General features: G+C 44.0%; 1 long non-coding RNA gene across 1 annotated transcript; it reads left to right on the plus strand.

Moving 5' to 3' along the window:
- The first annotated feature begins 422 nt into the window (after positions 1–422).
- Positions 423–23,684, plus strand: LOC144826344 (uncharacterized). The gene is made up of 3 exons (XR_013609797.1): positions 423–497; positions 590–671; positions 23,156–23,684. It is a non-coding gene; the product is annotated as an uncharacterized LOC144826344 (long non-coding RNA).
- Positions 23,685–24,713: the final 1,029 nt, after the last annotated feature.

Here is a 24,713-nt window from a genome sequence, read left to right on the forward strand (position 1 = left end):
GCGACCTTGCTGACCCTCAGCATCCATTTCTCCTCTGCCGAACGGCCCCACATGGTAGCTGTTGCCCCAACTGCATGCCACTCCTTGAGTTCTAAGCCCTCCACCACGCGCAGGCTCCCACCTGCACCTCATCCCTGGTGGTCCAGTGGTGAGTTCTGTCTCTGCTTTTCTCTGCTTTCCTGTCTTTTAATTTCCCTGTGTTTCTCTTCATTTCTCTTTATTCTGTATCTTTTCTGAGCCTTTTTCTTAGCTTTTTTCTTGAAGATTATCTTTGCCAAGCTACCAGAATTGCACTGATCTCTAGCCTGCTGGGGAACCTTCACTGGTTCACCAGGTAAAGATGGCGGCTGCATATTAGAAAACGGGTAGTCCTTTTTTTATACCCATTACTACGTGCGTCACATGCTAGTGTAAGGCGAGACGGCAAGTCGAGTGCGATCACCGGCAGGAGCAGCTTTGCGAGTCAGCGTTTGGAACGTGAATATTGAAAACCAAAGGTATGGAGGCAAAGTGGGTACTTGCAAAATGAGCAATTGTAAAGGTCAGCGAGAACGAGTGAAGTAACAGTAATGTGTTTTTTTTTTTACAGCGGATGCTAGTTACGACGTTTTGTGAGACAAGAGCAGCGTTATGAAATAGAGAAAGAATATATGTTCCTGACAACGACTAAGGTAGACAGAGCTTTTTTGATGTATTTATGAGAGTACATTTGGTAATTCAAAGAGAGAGAGGAACCTTATAGTGGTTTTGATTTTGACGTCCGTTGTTACAGGCAATTTTTAAACATTTTACACAGGTCAGTGAGGCATGGTTATGGTTTTGAGGAACACAGTGGTATCAGACACATTGGTACATAATATTTAGAGAGCACGATTAGGGAGGTGGCTAAGATTTGTTGATTCACTTTTAACAACCACGATGATATGGTTAAAAACACGAGGTTGGTGTCTCTGGAATGGAGATATCCCTATAAAGTTAGAGGAAGATAGACACACACTGTTTATTATGTATTACTGCAGCATTCCCCTGATTAAGGTACATTTTACCGAAATGCATTGGGAAGGAAGTGTAAATATGAAGGATTCATGAAGTAATGAACCAAGAATGATACTGAAGATATTCAGCAACAAGAATTGAAAAAAAGAATAGAGAAGAGAATAAGAAGAACCTATAAGAGACTGTTTTATACTGTTTGTTTTTGTCGTGTAAGTTTCTTATATGTTAACCCCTTCGATGCGGATGACAAAGCCAGCTCGTCATGGGCGTTACCTGCGCTACGCGGATGACGAGCTGGCTTTGTCACAAACCAACCGTTTTTAAAAAATCAGCGCACAGCGGGAAAACGCGGTAGCGGTTAATAATGATGATAGAGACATATAATGAGTATGGTTACTTTGGAATGAGATATCAGTTAAGCACCTGAGGGGCAAGTGTACAGTGCGTCTTTAACAAACCGGTTTTGTTTGTCTTGTATATTATGTTATAACTGACAGGAGCCAGTTTGTTTTTAAAGACAGCACCATAATCGAAAGAGAATAATTGGCAAAAAGAGAGTGAATATAAGAGAAAAAAGAGGAGTGTGCGGGTTACCCAGTTTACAAAAGAATCTTGAATGCCACCGCAAGACTTATCCTGGAGATTCCCCATCACAGCCACTTCGCAGATCACCTGTTAAAACCCCACTGGCTCCTGATCAACAAAAGAGACACCTTCAGGATCCTTACTCATGCTTACAAGGCACTCCACAACATCGGACCTGTATACCACAACTACCGCCTCTCTTTCTATACTCCTACCAGACACCTCAACTCCGCCAACCTAGCACTGGCCACGATGGCACGTATCCGCAAGGCCACAGCCTGAGGAAGATCCTTCGCCTACCTCGTGGCAAAGACCTGGAACTCTCTCCCTCTAGATGTCATGCAATCATCCTCACTGCCTCCATTCAGGTCGGACCCCAAGACCTGGCTCATCGACTGAACTGACTCTACGACTGAACAGCAGGATCCACCCCCAGAGCCTAATGGGTGATTAGCTGCGCTCTACAAGAACCCTGATTGTTTGATTGATTGATTGAATGTTTAGAGGTCAAAATGCTTAGTGGTTTCCCAGTACCTAAAGTCAAAATTGTTTAGTAAATCACGTTTGATAAAAGCAAAAAAATCTAAGTTCGGAAAATTACAAAAATCTAATTTCCTACAGTCAGCACCACTAAAATTATGTGGGAAAGGATGTTTAAACTACGCAGCACAGTTGACTAAATTATGTGGCAATTAAGGGCAAATTATGTCATGCGAGACAATGGGGCTGTTGGTTGACTGAGGTGTGAGTCCTGGCCTGGCAACAACCACACACTTTGCAGGGTGAAACACAAAAGTTACTAAATTTACCTGCGCTAACCCTGTTTAGCTTGGCATAAAAAGCAGTCCGGCTTAACTAAGGGCCAATGTTCAAAGTATTTATGCAACACACAAACAGTAATAAAGTAAAAGCACAACACAAGAAAAACCCAAACCAATTTAGAAAAATAGAGTAAATTATAATAAATTGTTTGATACCAAAACGACAAACCAGAGTTATGAATTTTTAAAGAAAAACCTGTAAAATAGCCCTTAAAAGCCTAGAGCACCAACCGCGGCTATCAGGTTGCACTGGACCGGGTTAAAGTCAAAGGTTCAAGCCGATCGCAATGGAGCGTAGGTTGGATACAGTCCCAGATTACTCCCACTGAAGGATTACCTTCTCAAGTTTTGTGCCTACAGTCCAGTTCATTTTGAAGAGGGTTGTGAGGCGCAAGGAGAGCGTCTCGGGTGGTGCGAACTGCAGGCCGGATGTTGAGTACGGGTAGACTGGAGCTACGTGTTGGTGGTTCCCCACGGGTTGTCAATGCTGCTGCTTTTGCTGATTTGCAGTGCGTGCAGTGCAGTTACAGTCACAAAGAACCCAAAAGCTTGAACTCAAGTGCTTGGGATACAAACTAAGAGTCCAGGATTGGAGGGGCCACCGTTGAGGGTCAAGAACTTGCAAAAGATAGATCCAGGAGCTGTTACAGAGATGTTTATGTCCCTGAGGATCAGCAGATTAGCTCTTAGAGTCATTCTGGGATCCTGGAATCAAGATAGAGCTGCAGGTCCAGTTCTCCTTTCCAGGCAAGAGGACCGCAGACAGCAGTTCAGCATAGCAAGGCAGTAGCTCCTTCAGAGTAGCATTCCAACACAGTGACAGTCCTTTCAGCAGAACAACACTCCTTCCTGAGCACTCCCAGAGTTTCCTCAGGTTCAGAAATGTCCTGCAGTGGTGGGGTCCTTCTTTTCTACATAACTGCGCCTTTGAAATACGGTGAAACTACTAGAGGCATGCCTCTGAATTGCACAGATGCACTGTCCTCCTTTCCCTGGCTCCAGACTAACCATAGGGCGTATGTAGCCCTTTGTGTGGAGACAGGATACAGCCTATCAAAGTATAAGTGAAGTTGGTCCCAGCTCTGCCCTGCCCTCCTGCCAGTGATGGCCCATTCAGTTACATCTAAGCTCCCATTGTGTGTGGCTGTATATGAGAAATACACAAAACCCAACGTCTACCTACATCCATTCATGTGGCCAGAGACAGGCTGCAGGCACCAAATGGCTAAGCCAAGAAAAATGCAACTATTTTATAAGTGGCATTTTAAGAATCGTAATTTGAAACTCGACATTACCATAAGTTAGGATTTTAAATTAGGACTCCAAAGACGCCAAACATGAACTTTTTATCTATTTCCATGTGGAAATTACACTTCTTAAATGTTATAGGGTAACTGCAATGTTATCCTCTAGGAGAGATAGGTCTTGTAGTAGTGAAAAACTAATTTAAGGGTTTTTCACTACCAGGACATGGAAAACTTAAAGCCCATGCCTACTTTTCAAATACATTTTACCCTGTTTTCTGGGATACTTTGGGCCTACCCTCAGAGTGCCCTATATGTATTTAAAAAATGGTTTCAACCTCGCAAAATCTTTATTTTGCCAGGTCGAAATGGCAGTTTAAAACTGCACACACATACGCTGCAATGGCCAGCCTGAGACATGTGTATAGGGCTATTAAAGTGGCCAGCAAAATCAGTGCAGCAGGCCCACAAGTAGCATTTAATTTTCAGGCCCTGGCACATGCAGTACCACTTTGCTGGTCTTAGGATTCTGCCCACTTTACCTTTGCTTACCAGTCATGTACTCCTACCTTAGGCTACCTTAGCCTTCCTTAAGTCAAGGAGTCTAAGAAAGGAGCACAGGCACTGGTTAGCAAAGGTAAAGTTGGCAGAATCCTAAACCCAGAAAAAATTAGCAGAAAATGGAGGAGGAAGAAAACATTTTTGGGGGGAAGAACATCCTAAGGCCGACAGGTCTAACAAGAGGGCTCAGCAAAAAAAGAAAGAAATCAAAGATACAATGATAGCAATGATAAGGCCGCTGTCATCCTGAAGGCGTGTAGATGTGCTGCTAAAGAATAGTTCATTTTTTTATTTACCACTTTAAGTTGCAGACACACTTAGATTGGTAAGTAATTAAAAAAGTAATTTTAGGTGTGTGAAAGCACTTTTTTTTGTATTAGAGTGCCCAGCAGCAAATGACAGCTGCTAGGCTATGATAAAAAATGTTTAAAAAAAGGAAACGGCTACGCTGGATGAGAGAGAAACAGAGCGGTGGGGGTAGCAAAGGTTGGAGGGGAAATATAAATAATGCTGTGTGGAGGTAGGAGTGAAAAAGTAGCACATGAAGGGGAGAGCAACATGCAGCATGGGGGTAATGGAGAACCACACAAGAGAAAGCAGAATATGAGGATGAGTCCAATACAAAGTGGGAGCGAGTATCTGGTGGGGGAAGCACATTTGGGTGAAATCTAGAAAACACGTATGCACTCCCACACATAAACTCCTGACGAAATAACCTGTTTACCCTACACTATTGATCCGTTCTAGATATAGGATCCAAGACTTTCTATTTTAAATCTCAAAATCAGGTTCACCCGCCGACCTCTGCCTTCCTTCTGTTCTAGCAAAGAAAGTGGATGCTATTAATCGGTGTTGTAGTCTCAGTCATCTGGAATTTAGTCCCCTTTAACTGGAAAAAGGCCAAGATTTTGCCTCTGCAAACAAAATTCAATAAACACCCATATATCCCTAGTATCTATAGACCTACTCCCTGTGGCATGCCTCATCTTAAATTGTGGTGAAGTATGTGAATCGGTAATTATCCAAGTACATAGAGTCCAACAGGCTCCTCTACCCAAGTCAGTCAGGTTTAGACCTAGATTTAGCACAGAAGCTGCACTCCTGGTAGTTTCTGAAGTGATCAAATGCACTTTAGATGTGGGTGGAAAAGCAGTCCTGCTGCAGTTGGACCTTTTTTCCTCTTTTGATACGGTTCTACATGACATAGGCAAAAGTGGCATTGCACTGAAGTGGATGAAATACTTCCTTGGAGATAAATACCAATCGGTCTGGTTGCACCTATTTTGGCAGGTAAGAACAGTGTCTCGGTGCGAGTGCCCAAATATGCTCAACATCTGCATGATGCCCTTGGCGGCATCGGTTGAGTCTTTTGCGGCCAAGATAATCTCCTACACTGACGACACTCAGCTATTGTTTTCTTTGAGGAAAGATGAGCCAATTGCTCAAGATGCCATTAAAACCTTCTTATCAGCAATATTCCAGGGGATGGAAACTAATCAGCTCAAATGCAATACTGACAAGACAGAGGTTCTTAGCTTTGGACATAATTTCACTCTTAACCTGCAAGCTTATTTGCCGGATAGGGTTCCCTACCCAAGGTTCAAGAAGTAGCAATGAAAAGATGGAGAGTAAAGTTTGACACACAGCTTACTCTACGAAATCGAATTAACACCATAGTTGGCACGGGTTTGGGTTTGATGCGGACAGCAAAAATGTCCTGCAGATTATCTACTTGCCTGTGGGGATAACAGTTATTTGGCCTTGATTGTATTCAGACTGCACTTTGGCAATTCCATTTTTGCGAGTCTTTAACAATACCAGCTGCACATACTACAAATCGTCCAGAACGCAGTGGGCCGTCTGGTTCGCAAACTACCGAGACTAGCGTCTATCTCTTCTAACCTGAAGAACCTCTATTGGTACCCTATGTATAAAATGATCCTATTTAAGATCTTGGTCCACAGACACAGAGCTTTGAACCAGTCTGGACCGAAATACCTGTCCTCAAGGATTCAACACTACTTTCCTCTCAGATGTTTGCACTCTTCCAATGGCTATTTTGTTAAAGTTAAGGTGAGCAAAAACTAGAAGTAGATCCCTCTCCTGACTGAGCCCTCAAGCCTAGATTAGCCTGCCTGCTGAATTACACCACTTTTATAATGAACTGCCTTTTAAAAAACCACTCAGACCTGTTTTTTTTACTCTCCAATTCGGTTTCCGTGTCCTCTTAACTTCCACTTAGCACCGGGACACTCCTTGGAGTATATGTGCACTCTAGAAATCCCTCCATTCATTCCCATTATGAGTGCTGAATAAAAAATAATTTTCTAAAAGTGAACACTGTAAGAATACACATCAGCCAGGCAAAAGCATAGTGTAGAGGTTATGCTGTGAGTGAGAAGCAAACACATTATGGACAAGGCAAGCCCTTAGCCCTCAAATAAGATGCTAGAAAATGAGAGCGATAATAATACCAAACATTGATATGCAATGGGCAGGCTTTCAGTTCCTTTTAAGTCCTGTCAATCCCTCAATTAGACAGTGTGCACTGTCTGATAGGCGAGACCTAAAAAGCATGGGAAATGAACAGCGTAAAGGGCCATATGTACGACGAAGTGACGGAGCATGTCGTTAGCCTCCTGGGCTTCTTGACACACTCCGCCACTTCGGAAATGCAAGGCTGCACCATATTTACAAGCATGTGGTGCAGACTTGCATTTCCCACTGTGATGGCACTCAGTTTCACAAATAACCGCCAACGCAGGCAACCTTGCACCAGAGCGCCAGGGTGTCTGTGTGCAGGGGATAATTGGTTATGTGTAGGTAGGTGTCCCTTCCTGCACATAAACAATCCTAAAATGCCATTTTGTTACTTTCATGTATGCTGCTACATGCAGCGCACATGAAAGTTACAAAATGGCATTTTTATGTTATGTTATGGCTATTTCTAAGGCGCGGCATTTACCCGAGGGTGTCCTGGCACTGACTACTAATTCTCTGGGAAATTAACCCCTCCCATGCTCATGACGAGCTGAGCTCGTCATGAGCCACGGCGCTCTGGTGCTCATGACGAGCTCAGCTCGTCATGAACCGTGGAACGCTCGCATGCGGGGAGAATTCCCCTGCTGTGCGAGCGTTCCACGGCAGGTAATGCACCTGTGACGAGCTGAGCTCGTCATGAGCACAGGAGCGCAGTGCCTCATGACGAGCTGAGCTCGTCATGAGCGCGCAGGCGCTGTGCGCGCCCCCCTCCCACCCAGCGCTGCAGGGGAATAACCCCCGCAGCAAAGGGGTTAAGATAGGAGACAGGGTTAAAGTGTAAAGAGACACATTTTCATTCCTCTCCGAAAAGTAAGGAGGGCAGGGGCCTTTCTCAGAGAAGGGGGAAGATCAATCCAGGCCTTAGCTGTGCACACCGTAAAGCTTCTCTCCCCTATGAGGACTTTTTGATGGGTGGCACTATCGACAACTTAGCTCCTCCAGAGCAAAGTTTCATCTGGGAATGTACCACTGCATTTGCTGTTTCAAGAAGTCTGGGCCAATACCATGTAGTGCCTTTTAAAAGGTTTGTTTATGTACAGGAAGGGACACCTTCCAAAACAAACCATGGCATTTTGCTTTTTCCATGTGTGCTGCACAAGACGGCATACATGTAAAAAGAAAAAACGGGGAGAAATAGTGCATTTCTCCTCGTTTCGCCACCTTAAGACCTGGGTTTTCCCGGTCTTAATTTTGGCACTGCCTCCTATGTATGTCACCGTTGTACATAGGGGGCAGCGTCAAATACAATGGGTGTTGTGGTGGGACGCACAACACAACACCCAATGCACGCCCCTTTAATGCTAAACATAACGTGAAAGGTTGCCTTATGTACAAGGCAGCATTAAGCCACGTTAAGTGGTTTAATGCTGCCTTGCACATAAGGCAAGGCTCATATCGCCACGGGAACTTCACAAAAAGTGACATTCCTGTGGTGATAGGTACTTGTATATATGCCCCAAAGAGTTTACAAACATGCATCCTAAAATCATGAATGAATGAACAGACACTAATTTAAATGTATTCCTGATGAAAGGACTTCAAAGCCACTGAAAGCCAATAAGACTGTGAATGCCAAGAGTGCATTGAAGGAGGTGTAAGCATTGAAAGGTCTGGTGAATTAATGTTCTTTTACTGTACTAATGTATTCAGAATATAAGTGAACTGAATCATTGGGAATGCAAACAAGATAAAAAAGTTGTCATAATTTATTGAGGTAAAGGGCTCTTAGAAAATCAGGCATCAGTGTAGGGAATTGAGCTCTAAGTGGGTATCTAATACATGATAGGAAAGAAATTGTGGGACAAAGTAGGTATCTTGTAGTGGTTAGTGACAAATGACTGAATGAGGGGAATTTGTAAAGCGTAAAAACTGGTGCCCCAGACAGCTTGTCAACGCTACCTGTGATAAAAAGTCCTCACCCTCCTTTGTGCATAACATTATGATATTTTTCTTTTGTTGATATTTTTATTTATTCACCGTTTTAGCTGTCAGCCTTTCAGTGATGAAAACTGGTTCAAAAACACTGAACGTACAAAACATACATCTAAAAAACGTATACAGATCAATCCGCTGAGCAGCCAAATGATGTTTAGATACTACGTTCCATTTCGGCAAAAATCAGTCAACAAATACATCAAATATATAAAAGTGTAAGGAGACGTTAAAAAGTGTGAAATTCAATCGGAGGCTTACTATCTAAGAAACGCATACATTACTCTCAACGAAATAGCGTAAGAACATTTAGGAGCTATGGGGCATATTACCAAGGCATATGATATGAAATTATCGCCGCTTTTACGGCCGTTTTCGGCCGCAAAGCGGAGATAATTTCATCGCCCTATTAGCAAGCTGTCGCTAACATCAGTAAGCGACAGCTTTTAGGTGATAATGAGCGGTTTGGGGCCCACTTTGCATGTCAGCGATATTTATCGCTAATGACATGCAAAGTGGGCATACCCAACCTGTTAGCGACTGAAAGCAGTCGCTAACATCGCTATTGCCTATTATCAACGCAGGCTTAGCGATGAGAAAATTCACGCTAAGCGCGAATATCGCTGAAAACTAACGCCTGCTCATACCACTTCTTAACGTGTATATCCAATGGGAGTTGGATATTCAGGTTAAGACCCTATTGGCATTAATGCCTGAATATCGCTGGATTCCCAGAGATATTCAGGCATTTCGCCGCTATCGCCGGATATTTTATCGCATCGGAGAAAAACGTTGCTAATAGAACATTATCTCTGAGATAAAATCCGTCGATGCACGGCGATAAAAAAAATGTCGCTAAGCATTTTTAGCGATAAATATCGCTAGTTGTTGATAATATGCTCCTGCATTCCATCGCAATAAAAACAATCAACCAATTCACAGAGTATGTAAAATTACAGGGGAGTGTTGGGGAGGCGTGGAGTTTGAACAAGGGCTGTCAACACAATACGTGATGGAAATTTCACAAATCAGCATGGGTTATCTGGTTAAGCTGATGCCTAGCGTAGTAGGCAGCTTTCTCTGGCAAGGCCACATAACCCATAGAAATGACGCTACAGAATTTCCCACATATGTGGCATCTGGTTTTTTGCACAGCGCCATGGCTGATTAAACACATCTAACCCCGTAGTGTTTAAAAAGGTGGAAAAGCCATCACGGCTGTTCAGAACCATGATTGTTACAAAACAAAATAAAGTGGTTTAAGTTATCTATTCCTCCAAAGCTACGGTCACAGTGGTCAAATCCAACAGCGAGCATATGGATGCCAGTGAGATAATACCTGCTCAGCCTGTACTTTACATACAGAGGGGCTTATTTACAAGGCCCTTAAGCCCCTTTTGCGTCATTGTTAACATGGGCAAAGTGACGCAAAAGTGGCGCAAGGGGCTTGTAAATCTGCCTCTGAGTTCGCTTCAGTTCGGGATAAAACACATCCAGATATTCAGTGTAAGGGGGGCCATAAGCGTTACTTGAATATTTTGCACGTGATAAAACCTGGCCACAGCACCAAGTGTTTTTTTATCTGCATGTATTTCTGATACTGATCTTTAATCAAATCTGTAGTATCCTGCCTGACTCGGCTGGTGTCTGCAGCTCATTTAGAATATTCTGTGGTTCTGAAAATTCAGGACTCGTGTAATAAACTTTGTCGTAGTATGACGATTTTGTTATCAAAAGACCGAAAATGGCTAGTACACTATGCACAAGCATTTTCGTAATATTCGAGTGACGATTTCACCTTGAAATCGTCATTTTCGTCCTGAACCCTTGGCTTCCATTTTGTGTACAGCAGCCATTTTGTGAGTTGCCCTCACATAGGCTTATAATAAAGGTAAATTTGTTTCCAAAGGACACGTACACCTTAATTGACTTCTCTCTGACCTGGGCAAGCTGAAACCATTGCCCCAGGCCGAACCTGCCCGGCCAGTTTCTTTCCCAGTGGCCGAGCGAGATAGCATCAAGGCACAACATGCCATAAACCTTTTCATTGCACACACACCCTGCCTAACCTTGCTCACACTGTTAAAATCTAGATTGCGACGTAAACATTATCGGCGCCATCTTGCCCCTTTTAGCTCTAATGTGCGCGTAAGTATCAGCCATTTTGAACGCCATGGCCTCTCTGCCCACTACCGATAGCCAGCGCGTCTCTCTCTCTCCCTCTCTGACCCCGCCAGCATCCCCCACGCATTGACAGCCCACGTTCTCACATGCTTGGGCCATAAACCACCCCTTCAGCGCGGCCCTGCCTCGGAACCACATCCCGTACCCGACTAACACCTCCCTCCGTCCCTTTAATGATCACGCATCCTTTGATGAACCCCTTCCTCTGTGCCCGATTGTCCCGCCCGATCCCAGGCCATCACCTAGCCCTGCGGATACAGTTTATTGCCCCTTACAGTAGAAAGCTGTCCCTCTTCAAAGAATCTATGACTGATAAAAGCCCCCACCCCATGAGATCCGATCAGCCGCACGCATTCCGGGAGCCGGCGGGATATCCAGCTGCGCGATAGTCATCACCTACTGAGATCGGGGAGGGGACTTTTACTGTAAATATGTGTGGGAACGGGTTTGGGGCGGAGATTCCGAGGATGCCTTTCCGTACATCAAAGTATTGACAAGAATGTGTTTCTTGTAATAAAGCAATAAACCTGTGTATAAGAGGCCAGGCCTCAAGGATGCGTTTAGAGCACCTCGAGAAGATACCCTGTTGTCTGATTTGACGTGTTCTGCTCCGTCTCCAGCGCCTGCCTCTTTGTTTGGTAACCTCGAATGGTATGAGAGGCGGCTAACACCAGGCAAATACTGAAGGGTTCTTGGTCGAATTTGGCCCTACCTTTCGACAACACCTGTCCCTGATTCTTTACATATGTCTTGTTTTATGATGAAAATGTTGGGCCTTGCCGGGTAATTTCTTGTGGGCCGGACAAACTGAAATGTGGGCTTGTCATCATGACTCTGCTTTTTCTTTGTAGTGAAAATATGTGAATGGTCTACTGTAAATCTAAGAATGTTTGCCTGAAGCATAATATTTTGTATAAAAAGAGAAGCCTGGCTTTGTTAGATTGAGCAGTCTCCTGAGAATATACACACCGTGCTGTTGTACTTCTAGGACGCCTGTTACTTAGTTGCAGCCAATAAATTCGATCTCTGACTTCACCTAGAAGACTCTGAGTTTCTGTGTCTGAATCAGGAAAGTACTCGAGGTCTTAGGGTGTACCCTGACACCGTTGGGTTACCGGTTCGGTACCGGTTCTGAAAAACCCAGTACCTCAGCTGGCACCCAACGTGGGGCGATACCAACGGTACCGGTCCAAGCCAGAGGTTCGTGAGGAGCTTCGTGTGAAAATTCTGGAGGAAGGCCGCCACTACATCGACCCCTGCATGTCGACGTGGTCCGAAAGTCTTTGCTTCGAGGCTCCCCGCTTCCCGACGGCTACGAAGGACTGCTGCCCTGGCTATCGCCCTGATTTGGACCCTTGATGTTTGGTAGAGTGAAACGATAGACGAGTCTTCTGGTGACGTCATCGATATCTCAGTTAAGTATAAGTGGAGCGTCTCCCAGTCCTTAGTTGGTTCTTAGTTTGTATCCCTTCGGGATCTGTGATTTGGAACTTGCAAGTACCAAAGCCGAAGGACTCGTGTATTCACGAGAATATCGTAATCGATAATCCTTTGAAGTTTGAAGCTAGACTAGAGAGCGAAGATGCCTGGTCTTAGCAGACTTAGAAATTTGTTTTGTCTTGGTTGTAATAGGGATTCCCGATTGGAGGACTTGTGTCCGGTTCCTCCGATTGGAACTCCAACTTATGAATCGTATGTGAAACATGGAGTAGGCCCCATCACATATAATGAAGTATGGATCCGATACACCAGAAAAGATGGTGTTTAAAATGGCCCCAATATGGTAGCTTTGACACGGAAATCCTAGATAATCTAGAAGATACTCTTTTTAAGAAGAAAGCCCGGACGGCGATGTTTGACTCTTTCCGCCTATGGCGTAAGGAAGCCAAACAGAAGGAAATTAAATTAGCAAAGAAAAATAAGAGAGAAAGGGGTATTTCGATAATGCAAGCTGCTATGCAGTTTAAAGATAACGAAGAGGAACAGATGAGTGAGCAGTTGCACAGGCAACGTAAAATGGTAATAGATAAATGTTATCCAGTGTTGCCGCCTCTTCAGCAAGATGCAGCAAAAGACCTTGAGAAAGACCCCCTAATGTCACATTTGTTGAGTTCGCCACCCCCTTGTGCGCAGAATGCTACGGCACCTCCGCAGCCTTTAGCTGCACAACCTTTAGTCGTATTGCCTCCTGCTCCTCCACAGCCACCAGCTGATTTTCAGTTGGCCCCTACTCTTCCGGTGCAGCCTCCTCAAGGGCCACCACCTTTGACATCTGCTCTGCCTTTACTTCCTACAACTTTGACTACTATATCGACTCTCACTTCTGGTATTCCTTCTGACACTGCCTCTACATCTGCCTTGCCTCACCCTGCTTTTCCGCTTGTCTTTTCATCGACTACTCCTTCTGTCCGACAGAGAGTGGCTTGCACTGTTACTAGCCTCCTATATCCTCTCTTTGGTGCAACAAGTGTAACTCCTGACACAGAGCGTAAGCAGTTGCGTAGCCAACTGCCTGATTCTAGGGAGAAGGAAACGTTGAATTATTTGGCACATAGATGGGTGTCCGACCCGACAAAATATGACCTAAAATCTGTCATGGACGTCTTCCATCAGTGGGAAGAACTGAAACAGAGATACGTTTTTGAGAAAATGTGTACTTTCCTGAGTGAGGATTTAGAGGAAAATGATTTGGAGCCCAATCCACCTGAGTTATGTCATATACGGTTCGAGTTTGGAAAAGGCGCAAATGTGGGTTCAGATGTTAAGAAAGCAGTTGAGACGTTGTTGTCGTTGAGAAATGAGGGTGTTTCTCGGTCATTGTTTGTGTCTGATTCCTCTGTTAAGAAGAAGGTGAGACAGTATCCGATGAGAGAAGTTCCTCCGGTATGGAAGGTAGTAGTGCAGGCTGGTCTGAATAATGTTCCCCCAGCCATACCAGCACATTTTCAGCGTGTGTGGGTACATGTTCCTTGGAAGCGAGCTGAAGTATTGGCCCTTAAGCAGACAATGCCTGATCCTCGCAAAAATCCTACGGGGTATTACAAGGAATTGTCCCAGACCGCAGGTTCATGCATCATGAATTTGGCGGATATAGACATGTTATTTGGGAATATTGTTCCACAGCCTTTATGGGGAAAGATTAATCATGCAGATCATGATCAAGAGTTAGGTGACACATGGGCCAATATTACTGCTGCAGATGGCGGACAAGTTGGTGGTGCTAAACCTGAGCCTTTAGTAGCAGATCTCCCTGGTAGGATAATTAATTACATGAAAACTTTAATGCCTGCGATGCGTGTGAATTGGGATAAATTGTCTGCGTGTAAGCAGAAGAAAGATGAAACGGTACCAGATTTCTTCACCAGGTTTGAAGAGACGTTTGTCGACCACAGTGGTCAAGATATGAGTACAGAAGGTGGTCAACGGTTGTTCGTCGATAAATTTGTGCATAATTTGTTACCCGAGTTATGTAAGAAGTTAAAAGATTCTGAGAGTTCTTGGGCAGTTTCCTCTTCAGCACAGATATTGACTACTGCACAGTACTACGAAAATAGAGACAAAGATGATAAAGATAGAGCAGAAGAGAAAACTAAAGAGTTGAAAACGAAGGTTCTGTTACAGCAAGCGTATCCGCCACGTGGTGGTCAAAATAGTGGTGCTCAGAGTAACTATCAGAATAACTATCAGCAACCTCAACAGTTTCAGAGGAACTTGCAAAGAGTCGAGTATACTCAACCACGTGTCCCTGTAGGTCCTAATCACTGTGCATATTGTAAAGAGGAGGGTCATTTTAAAAGTAGTTGTCCTGCTTTATTACAGCGCATGAATGGTGTTTCCAGTGTAAGAGGTCGAGGTATTTCACAAGCTCCCAGAGGTCGAGGACGTGGAAATTTCCCCCAGAACACGCGTTCCTTTCCGCCTCAGAATTCAATGAATAGTTTTGATCAGCAGAATAACGCGTCTGGTAGGACAGCTCAGTACTATGCTGATGATTACTAGGCAGAGGATGAGCATATGGGAGGTAATGATTGCTAGGACAGCCATAGACAAAGAGAGGGAGTTGTTTCAGTTGCAGTAGATCAGAGTGGACCTTATGTTGAGGTGATTACCTCAGGTGTGTCAGAGCCTTTTCTGTTGGATACTGGTGCTACAAAGAGTTCTATTATGCACTTTAAACTCCCTGGTGCACCTTTGTCTGGCGAAACGTATGTATCAGTAGGTTTTTCTGGCGCCCCGGTTAGAAACCCAGTTTCTAGTCCTATATCTCTTTCTGTTGGTCCTTGTAAATTCGAAGCACCCCTTATTCTGACAACAGGTTGTGGTGAAAACTTGTTGGGATTGGACCTTTTAAAAAGATTGTATGCAACTTTGTATTGTTCTCCTTCAGGAGTACAACTTACACTGGGTAAGAAAGTGATTTCTTCAATGTATTTGTCAAAGGACAAACTTCCAACAGAATTGTTATCTCTCCCTAATATTCTTTGGGCTACTGGTCCTAATGATGTGGGTCTTTTGGAGATACCGCCATATGTTGTAACATTGAAAGCCAATGTTAAAATACCACGCATTCCCCAATACAAAATTTCTAGTGAAGGTGCGAAAGCTTTGCTAACGATCATTTATGATCTGATTGAAAAAGATGTGATTGAAGAGACAAGAGGCAACGTTTGCAATAGTCCTGTTCTGCCTGTTTTGAAACGAACTGACCCTTCCCAGCCACCTGTTTACAGATTCGTGATTGATCTTAGAGAGGTGAATAAAATAGTTGTGCCACAATTTCCAGTTGTTCCTGACATTACTGCCCTATTGACTATGATTCCAGCTTCTGCCACCTGGTTTTCGGTGATTGACTTGAATAATGCTTTCTTCAGCATCCCGATTGCTGAGGAGAGTAGGGATATTTTTGGCTTCAGTTTAGGAGGCTGAAGCTTCCGCTTTAAACACGCTCCCCAGGGCTACTGTGAAAGTCCAACAATATATAGTCAAGCTTTAAAAACACAGCTTGATACGATTGTTTTACCTGATGGCGCTACCCTCATTCATTATGTTGATGATTTGCTTGTTGCTGCAGATACTGAGAAAATCTGTAAAGAAGCCACGTTGTCTTTGTTGCGTCATTTGTGTGAGTTGCATCACAAAGTGTCTCTCTCAAAATTGCAATATTGTCGACAAGAAATGACCTACATAGGTCATCTCTTATCGAAGGAGGGAAGGAAACTGACCCCAGAAAGAATTCAGGCAATAGCGAAATTGAGTGTGCCAAGGACACAGCGAGAAGTGCGTGCTTTCTTGGGCATTACATCATATTGCAGGCAATGGATACCAAATTTTTCCTTGCTGGCCAAACCTTTGGTGGCATTAACTTGTAAAGATACACCGAATCCCGTCCCATGGTCTGAAGAGTGTCAGAAAAGTTTTTCCAAATTGCGCAATGCATTATGTTCGGCTCCTGTGTTGGGTACCCCCAACTACAGTAAGCCCTTTACATTGTATGTCCATGAGAAAGAAGGTTGTGCATTATCAGTATTGATACAGTTGTTTGGAGACAAGCAGCGTCCATGCGCGTATTTTTCGTCGACTTTGGACCCGGTAGCTAAAGCTTTGCCGAGTTGTTTAAGAGCTCCAGCAGCAGCAGCTGTTTCTATTCGACAGTCTGCTGGGTTAGTGATGAATAACACATTGATTGTGATGGTTCCATATGCAGTGGACACGTTGTTAAACAGAACCAAGACACAGCACTTAACTAGTGCTCGATTGTCAGGTTACGAGTTAACATTGTTAGCGAGCCATGTGCATATAAAAAGATACAACACACTTAACCCAGCTACGTTGTTGCCGATTGTAGAGGAATTAGATGATTCAGAACAGCATCATTGTTTTCTTAGATCAGAAGAAGAAACAAAAGGGAGAATAGACCTACAGGATACTCCCCTTGCAAAGTGTGATGGTACATTATGGGTGGATGGTTCATGCTTCAAGCTTCCGAATGGAGATACGACTGCGGCATATGCTGTTACGACTTTGCATACAATCGTTGAAGCTACACGTATCCCACATAATTCTGCTCAAGCAGCAGAGTTGATTGCACTTACAAGACTATCAGCCTGATTCATCAAGCTGATTTGCGCTCGCAAAGGGCCAGATTCTGAGAATCTGGCCCTTTGCGAGTGCGATTTTTGCATTTGGGATTCATCATCCCAAATGCAAAAATCGCTATTACCGAAATCGCATATTTGGGAGGAATTGGATTTAAGGAATCTCTAATAGAGATTCCTTAAATGCAATTCATCAACCAATTAGAAATTGCGAAATCGCAATATTTGGTCGCAATTTACCACCAAGTCTGACTTGGTGGTAAATTGCGAAAATAGTGTAAAAAGCACTTTAGTGCATTTTTTTCTTTTGCATGTTACACACACACATGTCCTTTGGACATGTGTGTGCGCAACACCTGTTCAAATGTGCATTTAAGGGGTGCTACAGGGTGTCCTTTGGACACCCCTGGCACCCTTAAAATCGCTATCTTATTTGCGAGTAGCAAATTGCTACTCGCAAATAAGGGATACTCCCCATTCATTCCTATGGGCCTTTTGGCCCATAGGAATGAATGGGGAGTTATTCCTTATTTGCGAGTAGCAAATTGTTACTCGCAAATAAGGAGTGTGTAGGAATCGCTATTTATTTAGCGATTCCTACATGAATACCGTTTTGCGAGTCCACAATAGCGATTCGCTATGATTCGCTATTAGGGGCTCGCAAAATGGCCCGTTGATGAATCAGGCCGTATGTGTGTTGTCGAAAGGAATGAAAGTGACTATCTATACCGACAGCCAGTATGCATTTGGTGTGGCCCATAATTTTGGACGATTGTGGAAAGAACGTGTGTTCCTGACTTCGCATGGAGCTAAGATTCAGCATGGTCAGTTGGTGAATGAGCTTCTTGAGTCACTGACTTTGCCGTTGCAAGTTGCGATTGTGAAATGTAGCGCACACAAGAAGGTGACTGATGATGTTGGTCGTGGAAATGCATTTGCTGACGAAATCGCAAAAGAAACTGCAAGGAATGTGATGAGTCGAATGTATGTTGCAGGCCCTGCAAGATGGATTGGTGACGTTGGAATGTGTGAAGACACGATAGAGAGTGTGAAGTCTATTCAAGCTGAAGCTACAGAGAAAGAATTGAGTGTGTTGAGAGAAAGTACGGGTAAAATAGATGCAAATGGTTGTTGGATTGAATTGTCAGAGCATCAGAGATGGTTGCTACCCGATGCGTATGTGCTTGCAGTGGTTACAATGGCTCATGGAATGGCTCATATCAGTGTGAAAGGGATTTGCAAGTTGTTGACTCCAGTATGGCAAAATGCTGGCATTCCTAAGTGTGCAGAGAATGTTGTCAAGAATTGCATGGTGTGTCTGAAATACAATCCTGGTAGGGGAACCCCAACTCCAGCTGGTCATTTTGCACCTCCTACGTATCCGTTCGAGGTTTTGCAGCTAGATTTCATCCACATGGAGAGATGCAACAAGTTAAAATACATACTTGTTGTTGTTTGTGCCTTTTCAAGATGGGTGGAAGCCTACCCCCTAAAAGACAACACTGCCTTATCCACAGCTAAAGCCCTTGTGAAAGAGTTCTTCCCTAGGTTTGGAATGCCGAGAATTGTCTGGAGTGACAATGGAAGTGAATTTGTGGGTCGTGTGATGAAGAAAGCATGTGAAGGGCTAGGCATCCAGCAGAAATTCCACGCTGCAAATCACCCCCAATCAGCTGGACTAGTAGAATGCTACAATGGCACGTTGAAACATAAATTGGCCAAAATTCAAGCGAGCTCTGGTCTTAAATGGCCTGACGCTCTCCCTTTAGCACTCCTATCAACCAGAATGACTGTGCATTCGCGAGTGGGACTTAGTCCTTACGAGATAGTTTTTGGCCGCCCGGCCAACATATGGGGAGTGCCAAGGCCCACCAAATTCAGTGAAATTGAACACCCTGTTTTGCTTGACTATTTGTACGAATTGACGGCTAAATTGCGTGTTTTATACCAACAGATCCACAACACTCTGCCTCAAGCCTCTGAAGCTCCAGGTCACCAAATCGATCCTGGATCCTGGGTGCTGGTAAAGAACTTTCAAGAAACAAAGAACGACCAGCCCAGGTGGACCGGCCCACACCTCGTCCTTCTTTCAACAAGATCAGCTGTTCGAGTGGAAGGAAAGAAGCACTGGATCCACGGTGTATATTGCAAGAGGGTGCCTTTGCCTCTGCTGTACGACCGGTAGGTCCAGGAGGGTGTCGCCGACTCAGAGACTGAAACTGTGCCTCGTTTTCTGCCTTAGTGATGCACGTATAAAAGGAACAATTACTGAGTAAGAAAGTGACAATATTTTGCAACCAGCTGTATCACCGTCAATTCGATTGGACACTACAGAACCTGAACTCCTTTTCCAAGACCAAACAGTGCCTGGGAGAAAACGTTATAATTTGAGGCCGAGACCTATGGCCAAATAAATAAAATTTTCCTTTTTGCTATTTTTGAAAGTGCAGCTCTCCCATCTGGGAGACTTTTTTATTTTTGTTTTTCGAACCACCATCCGGGTTCCGCTGTAGGGTCGCGGTTGCCCAAAGTCTTTGGGGTGCAGCTGAAGACGTTAGGTCGACAGTTCTGGTTGGTCTAAGGGAGTTGCCCTGGACTGACAGAAGCATTCCTTAGCATAGAACACCCAACCATCGCGAGCAGCATATTTAGAGAGGATGGAGTTTTTCGAGATGGAGAGACCTGCCAAGGAAACGAACTTTAAAAGCAGAATATGTAAAATGATGACCAAGAAAAGCTTTTTGATAATATGCATTTTCATGTTATTTAGTGTAATGATATTTTTAATAGGATATGTTTTATTCTCCTTTCGAGTGACATTTGCACCCACTTCATCGCCCATACCTCCTCCTTTTACTGTTTCCCCACACTCTTTTCAACCCCTTCCTGAACACGAATCAGCTAGGAGATTAGAGTTTATTAATAACTCCTTTGTTCAGCTTTTGCACCAACACCAACTAGTAATGAATACGACTAACTGTTGGGTGTGTGGTCTTATGCCACACACAACAGATGAAGGTATTCCCTATCTGGTCCTGCCATTCAGCCACAATGGTTCTGTGTGGGCATACAGAACAATGTTTATCCATGCACATGAAGTCTACCCCCTACGTTCTGTAACAGACAATCCTAAGAATAGTGCTCTAGTTAAGGGTATAGTAGACATGATTAAGGAAGATATTTCCTACGAGACTATCCCTAGAGATGAGACACTAGTATACATAGTATGGAACGTGACCGGATATGGAGCTACTCTGAGTGACAAACAGCAAGCTAAGAGATCTTCCCCGATTTGGATTGTACCCCATCAGGGTCACCTGTGTCTGCAAGGTACTGGCAAGAATCCCACAGCTCAGTTAGGGAAGAGTATCTGCACTGAAACATATGTTTTTGCATCTCAGACTTCCCCTTCGTTTTTAGCAGCTAAGGGTACCTATTTCATCTGCCATGATAGAGCCTATACATGGTTGCCCCCAGACTTTTCGGGCACATGTTTTGTTTCGTTCCTGTTGCCTCCGACCTACACAGCAGCGGCAGACTACCACAAGACAAGGATTGTTAGAGGTGTCTTGAGTAAAGAAGACACTGCAGGACAAGAATTTGGGGACTTCGTAAAGGGTTTTCTGCCGTTCTGGGGACCAATGGTTAACAGCAGGAACATAAGGTAATTGACAAGGGTGGTGGAATCCACCGAGGTTGAAACTGCCGGTGCCCTTAGTAACTTGACTGCTGAGCTCCAGTCGGACCGTCTTATGACCCTTCAGAACAGGGTCGCATTAGATGTCATACTTGGAGACCGAGGTGGGGTATGTAAATTGATCCAATCCAGTTGCTGTGTTTTCATTCCAGATAACGCTCCAACAGTATACCAGGCCATCTCCAAACTGCATAAGATTTCCGAATCTATTCATGTGGATAAAGGAGATTGGTCAGTAATGGGATGGTTCTGGGAACTGATATCCTCCTGGGGATGGAAAATTCTGATGGTCATTGGGATGGTCTTAGCCATTCTTTTCCTGTTCTGTCTGTGCATACAGTGTGCTCCTGCACTGTGTGGCCTCTGTGCTACATCATGTGTAAGGAAACCTGTATCAAGAGAAGAGCTAAGTACTAGGATGATGTTACAGCAACATCTCAATGACTTTAGGAATATAAACCTGGACTCAGATTAGCTTGAGGATAGGTTAATTGCCTATGTAAGGGCAAAAGGAGGGTTTGTGGTTCTGAAAATTCTGGACTCGTGTAATAAACGTTGTCGTAGTATGACGATTTTGGTATCAAAAGACCAAAAATGGCTAGTTCACTATGCACAAGCATTTTCGTCATATTCGAGTGACGATTTCACCTTGAAATCGTCATTTTCGTCCTGAACCCTTGGCTTCCATTTTGTGTACAGCAGCCATTTTGTGAATTGCCCTCACATAGGCTTATAATACAGCTAAATTCGATTCCAAAGGACACGTACACCTTAATTGACTTCTCTCTGACCTGGGCAAGCTGAAACCATTGCCCCAGGCCGAACCTGCCCGGCCAGTTTCTTTCCCAGTGGCCGAGCGAGATAGCATCAAGACACAACATGCCATAAACCTTTTCATCGCACACACACCCTGCCTAACCTTGCTCACACCTGTCCCTGATTCTTTACATATTTCTTGTTTTATGAGGAGGAGGTGCCCGTTTTCATTGGGGGTACACCGATATCTGATGAAAATGTTGGGCCTTGCCGGGTAATTTGTTGTGGGCCGGACAAACTGAAATGTGGGCTTGTCATCATGACTCTGCTTTTTCTTTGTAGTGAAAATATGTGAATGGTCTACTGTAAATCTAAGAATGTTTGCCTGAAGCATAATATTTTGTATAAAAAGAGAAACCTGGCTTTGTAAGATTGAGCAGTCTCCTGAGAATATACACACCGTGCTGTTGTACTTCTATGACCCCTGTTACTTGGTTGCAGCCAATAAATTCGATCTTTGACTTCACCTAGAAGACTCTGAGTTTCTGTGTCTGAATCAGGAAAGTACTCGAGGTCTTAGGGTGTACCCTGACACCGCTGGGTTACCGGTTCGGTACCGGTTCTGAAAAACCCAGTACCTCAATTCTGAGCATGGGATGTCCAAGTGACCCCCTGCAGACACTAGCTTTGTCAAGAGTTTTCAGGTATATTGCTGCCTTAGGGTTTCTTACCAAACTAACCCAATAAAGGATTGGCCTGAGGGTTATAATTTCCAATACTGGGGTAAAATGTAGGTCAACGTACAGTTTCAATAGAGGGTTTTCCTGGTCCCAGCCCCAGCAGAGCTCTTAAAAAATGATTCTCAGTTACTTGGAGTGATCGAACATTCGCTTACCCCCAGAGCTACACTCTTTAATGCTGGGTCTGGTGGCTCAGTGGACTAGTGCGTCTATCTGTTATTCAGCGCCAAGAGACCTCTGGGTGAACGTGCGCTTTACAAATACAGATGTTATGTTATATTATAAATTAGCAAAATGACACTAATACTTCAGGCACCCGCCTTATGCCTGAATGTTAAATCCGCACCTGTTGTTTGTCCCAGGACTAAATATGTTTCCTGTATTTGACTACCCCAGTTAAATTCTCTGAAAATCATATTCCCAAGTAATCAAACTGCTTGACAGTTTCCAAGGGTACAGCTTCTACCGAAGGCTACTACTCAAAGCTGAAGGAGGGCCTCAGTACCATCATGGGTAGTGCACACCACACGTATACTCTTTTGTTATGTTAACATTTGTGCTATTAGACCGTGGATTGTAATAATGTGCAAGGTGAAGCAATAGGTATACTTTAGTATAACATAGAGATAAAAACCTTCATGTGAAGAATTATACATGTGACTAATGAATGTTATAATGTGTATGCTTAAGTAACGCATTGACTGAAAGGAGCTCAGTAACAATGATCATGTATACGTATGTTTTATGAATTTACGTGTTGTTTCTTAAATTGGCCAAATTCTTTAGGCCTAACATGTATTTCTACCTGCTGCTCTCATGATAGGTTTGCTAGTAGAATTCATGTGTATGCAGAACTAGCTCTTTCTCACGTTTTCCGTTGCAGCTGGAGAAATGCATCTTTGTCAGTTAAAAAATGTCTTTGTTTTAGGAGTTAGGCTTAGGGAGGAGAAGATACATTGAACAGTGATGCTGATAATGTGGGATGGTGTTTTTTTCTCACCAGAGAGCCTGGAAATCAAGGTCATCGAGCCAAGGCCTGGAAGCAACACTGCCGCATGAAAAGTTACCTATGAGGAGGTGTCTTGCGTGGATTGGATGGGGTGATGTTGCACAGCATTGTGGGAAGTCTTGCACCAGTTCTTGTGTTGGAGTTAGGGAGTGAGTCCGGGGACTTCTGCCTTGCCTTGAGAGAAGAGAGCATCTTAGAATGAGCTCTGTAGCTTTTATGCTACTTGACCCTTTTAACGTGAATGGTCTTCTTAGGAAGCCTTCACGAGCTGTCACCTTTTCAGAACTTGCCTTGGGGTATGTTAAGTAGGGATGTCACATTAGCAATAGTGTAGGGACTGACTAATGCTTTTTTCCTACGAACCTCCAATCAAGGAGACTTTAGACATCGGAGCTGTTATATTCTGTGTTCTGATTCTAGAATTAATTATTCTGTGTCTGCTGTACCGTCTTTAATTCACCCGTAGGTTTCGCTTTGTATTTGTTCGAATATATTTTTACACTCTCGTCTTGAGGTGTTTGTATGTCCAGCTGTTTGTGGATTTCTATTAAACTAACTAAACTTTAGATCGAGAGTCTGTCATTCTTCAAAGTCATGGTTCATTGGAGCAGCAAGGAGTAAAATTGATTAACGATTCTTTCCCCCTGCACACTTTCCAGCAGACAAAAAGAGACATCAGCAAAGGGTTCTTGAATATATCTAGAACATGGAACCTGGATCCATCACCTATGAGTGATATTTTCTGTTTGCGCCATCAGACCGGCATATAGAAAAGGTGGGGCGGCTAAGATGGGGATGTCTAAAGGATCTTCTATCAAATAGTCCACATCATTTAAACAGCGGCTAAAAAGAAGGGGTGATAGCACATAACTTTGCCAGACACACTTTTCATTCAAGAAGGTTTTTGTACACTCCCCACCCGTACCTAGCTTTGGCTATGTTACTGGTGTTTATGGCCATTGCTAAGGAGATATCAGCACCTAAATCTACCAGGGATTTCCACAGATTCTCTCTATCAACTAAATTGAAAGCTGCTTCCAGGTCTACGAATATTAACTAAAGTGATGACTTCCTAACCACCGTAAATTTGTAAGAGATCATACATAGTCAGAGAGCCTGGTCAATGGTCCCTATACATGGACTAAAACCGGCTCACACTTTCTTCATGATGTTATGAACATCAACCTACCCGTGGAGGCAGTTGACCAGGACTCTCCCTAAAATATTTACTAGCGCCATACAGGCAGTGACGTAATACAGGCCCCCGCATCCCACGCGGTGCGGGGGGGGCCCCGAGCTGCAGTGGGCCCCCTAAGCACAATAGTCATGTCTGGGAGCTCTGGATTCAATCTGGAGTGGGGATCCCTCCATGTACCTAGTAGGGGGGGGGCCATCAACTTTCGTTATGCCAGTGCGTACAGGAGGGAGATTGGGTGATAATTAGATGGGCTAGTCCGATCGTCCTTCTTGTGGATCGGCACAATAATGGCTGAAGGCCAAGAGGGGAGTGTGGCGTTGCCAGCAAGCACTGAGTTAAACAGTGTAGGTGTGA

The sequence above is a fragment of the Lissotriton helveticus genome, chromosome 3_2 (assembly GCF_964261635.1).
Source record: "Lissotriton helveticus chromosome 3_2, aLisHel1.1, whole genome shotgun sequence".
Classification (NCBI taxonomy): domain Eukaryota; kingdom Metazoa; phylum Chordata; class Amphibia; order Caudata; family Salamandridae; genus Lissotriton; species Lissotriton helveticus.